The sequence below is a fragment of the Panicum virgatum genome, chromosome 3K, assembly GCF_016808335.1.
Source record: "Panicum virgatum strain AP13 chromosome 3K, P.virgatum_v5, whole genome shotgun sequence".
Classification (NCBI taxonomy): Eukaryota; Viridiplantae; Streptophyta; class Magnoliopsida; order Poales; family Poaceae; genus Panicum; species Panicum virgatum.
The window spans coordinates 37,222,022-37,224,864 of record NC_053138.1 but is presented as its reverse complement, the minus strand read 5'-3'; the positions used below and the strand labels follow the sequence as shown (position 1 = coordinate 37,224,864).

General features: G+C 48.4%; 1 non-coding gene across 1 annotated transcript; it reads right to left on the bottom strand.

Annotated features, from left to right (window-relative positions):
* Positions 1-1,252: 1,252 nt before the first annotated feature.
* On the bottom strand, positions 1,253-1,356 carry LOC120701620. Its single transcript, XR_005686185.1, has one exon. It is a non-coding gene; the product is annotated as a small nucleolar RNA R71 (small nucleolar RNA).
* Between the last annotated feature and the right edge of the window lie 1,487 nt (positions 1,357-2,843).

Here is a 2,843-nt window from a genome sequence, read left to right as displayed (position 1 = left end):
CATACTTGTTTACCTTCTAGTATGCTAGGTCCTTTATGGTGATGCTTTTCTTTTAAAAATGACAAATGCGTGCTCATGATCTGTATAGACATATTCTTATGAGCTTCTTCATGCATTGTCTTTGTATATGCACCCTCATATGCTGTGCTATTTCGACCCTTGCAAATGCTCTTGTTCTGTACCTGGAAGCTTTTTAGGCATGCATGCATTGCACTTCATGGCATATTTCCAAGGGGAGCATCTAGACAGGGGGAGGTACCTTGGTGTGTGCTTTGTCAACAAGGGGGAGAGTTTGTTGTTTGGTGTCTCTCGTACCCTTGGGGGAGAGACTGAGTGTGCACACATCGGGGGAGAGTTGCATAGAGAGGGGGAGCTACATTTTAGGGGGAGTTTTTGAGCTTCTTCATGCTATTTGCTGGTTGTGTTGAGCCTTGCCTCTTTCTGGAGGGACCAGCTTTGCACATGCTTGGCTGTGTTGAGCCTTGCCTCTTTCTTGAGGGGTCAAGCATGTTTTGGAGTCAGTGCGTCGAGCCGTTGCCCTTGTCTTGGGGGCTGACTCTTTTGGCTTTGCTATCTCAAGTGATCTTTTCTGGCTTTCATTTGCTTTTGATCACTTGAGTTAGTTCTTCGATTTTCTATTTTCTTTCATCAGTGCCCGTGTGGGGTGTGGTGTTGACAATGCACTCATCAAGGGGGAGATTGAGAGGCAGTGGAGGCCTGCTCCTTGGTGTGATGAGTGATTGCCAACACGTGGAGTGGGCTAACTGCGTGTAGTCGCGACTCTGTGGAGATTGCGCCAGTTCTTGGTCTGTGGTGGGCAGGTACACGGATGGCGCGGTGGCAGCGAGATGGTTTGGACAAGAGCGAGGCGCATGCCAATGCATCATGCGGCGGCGTTGCGGTGGCAGGGAGCTCAATGACCATGCAGAGGCAGGAGACCTTGCGGTGGCATTGGAGGCCCGATCGGACGACCGTGCGGTGGAGAAGGGTGGCCCAAATGCTTGGGCCAATGCTGGGCCGCGTCGTGATCCACTCCTGGCGCCAAGGATTATGCAATTCATTGAATTTTCTAGGTCATTGGTACTCTTGATTCAACACACTTCCACTCTAGTGTTTGGGTGGATCCTGTTACCCCTTCTCCCTGCTGGGGAAGGCAAAACAATGGTTCTACAAAGAAAAAGACATCGACACCTAGGAAAAATGCTCCAAGGCATTCCTCGCAAAGTTCTTCCCGCTTGGCAAAACAAATGCCCTGCGCGGGAAGATTTCAAGTTTCCAGGAGATGGGGATGGAATCCATCCCAGAAGCTTGGGAAAGGCTGTAGGAGTACATCCTAGCATGTCCCCACCACGGCATGGACGAGTGGTTCGTCCTACAAAGCTTCTACAACGGGCTCATGACGACATCAAGAGCCAACATCGATGCTGCTGCTGGAGGAGCCTTCATCGACCTGACAATAGCTAATGCCAAAGCATTGGTCAAGAAGATGGTCTCCAATCAGGGGTGGAGCGATGAACGACTCCAACCCCGCATGAAAGGCATGCATACCATCAAGGAGACGGATATGATTGACACGAAGCTGGACCTCCTATTGAAGCATCTTGGCGAAAGGGCCGAATTCAAGAAGCATAGAGAAAACTATGCTCGTGCCATGGAATTGCACTTCACGTGCGAAGTCTGCGGCAATGATGGACATTCGGGGAACGACTGCGCCGAAACCCATGAAGACTGCGCCTACCTCAACAACAATGGGTACCGTCCACCACAAGGAGGCTAGGGGTGGAACCAGCCACGTCCACTATTCCAGGGAGGTAATAACTACAATCTTTCTTTCAATTCGAACCAACCTCCCTTGAGAGAGCTTGTGCTTGGCCCGATTAAAATTAATGAACATATGAATAAAAAGCTTTTGGCCAATGATAAAACCCTTGAAAGTTTAAATGTCAAGCTTGAAACTTTGTCTTCCACGCTTAAAAATCAATTAAGTTTCAACAAAATAATCGAAACACAACTTGCTCAAATTGCTGCCGTGTTACCTGCTGTTGAAAATGGGAAGATCCCGGGGCAATTTGAGACTACTGTTGAAAATGTCAGCATGGTGTCCACCGGATGGGGCAATCCGTCCCGGAGGCCATTTCATCAGAATGATAAGGAATCAATCGGTTTAGCTTGGGCTAGATTTACCTTATTGGAAAAATCAGGCCCAGATTTGTCATTACCCGAGCACTTATTGCTCCAGCATTTTTATGCTGGTCTTGACAAAGAGTATGCACACCATCTCGACCTTACCTCTGGAGGATCTTTTGCTCATCTTACCCCAACCGAAAGTAGGATAGTCCTCGACAAAATTATGGACAGAACCTCTTTCATTTGTATCCACGAGCCAGTTCCCACAGAGCCCGAGATGCGTCAAGCGGAGCCTTCAGAAATCGAATCGGAACCCTCTGAAAGCCCATCAGTAGATTCGATCTATGAAACCACCCCTGAACATAAATCCGAAACATCGGAGGAGGAAGACCCTTCACCTCCGGAGTTTCTCCGAAGTATTGAGTCGGATGTCTTTGAAGACTTCGGCAACACTTCAAGATACTTCTGCCAGAAGCGACCACCAAGTCCTGTCACTCCTACGGATCCCGTAGAAGAGAATTTTCTTCGGGAGACGATTCAAGAATTGACAACATTGATCAGCAACGAATGGCTGCAGGAAGGAGAATTATCCTTATCTCCAATCTCTCTCAACTCTCCCTCCTCATCATTCCATTGCCGTCTCCAAGATCAAAATGTGGACGCTCTATATAGTCCCACTGTTGGACCCAATCTAATGTCAGATGAGTTTGCCTTAG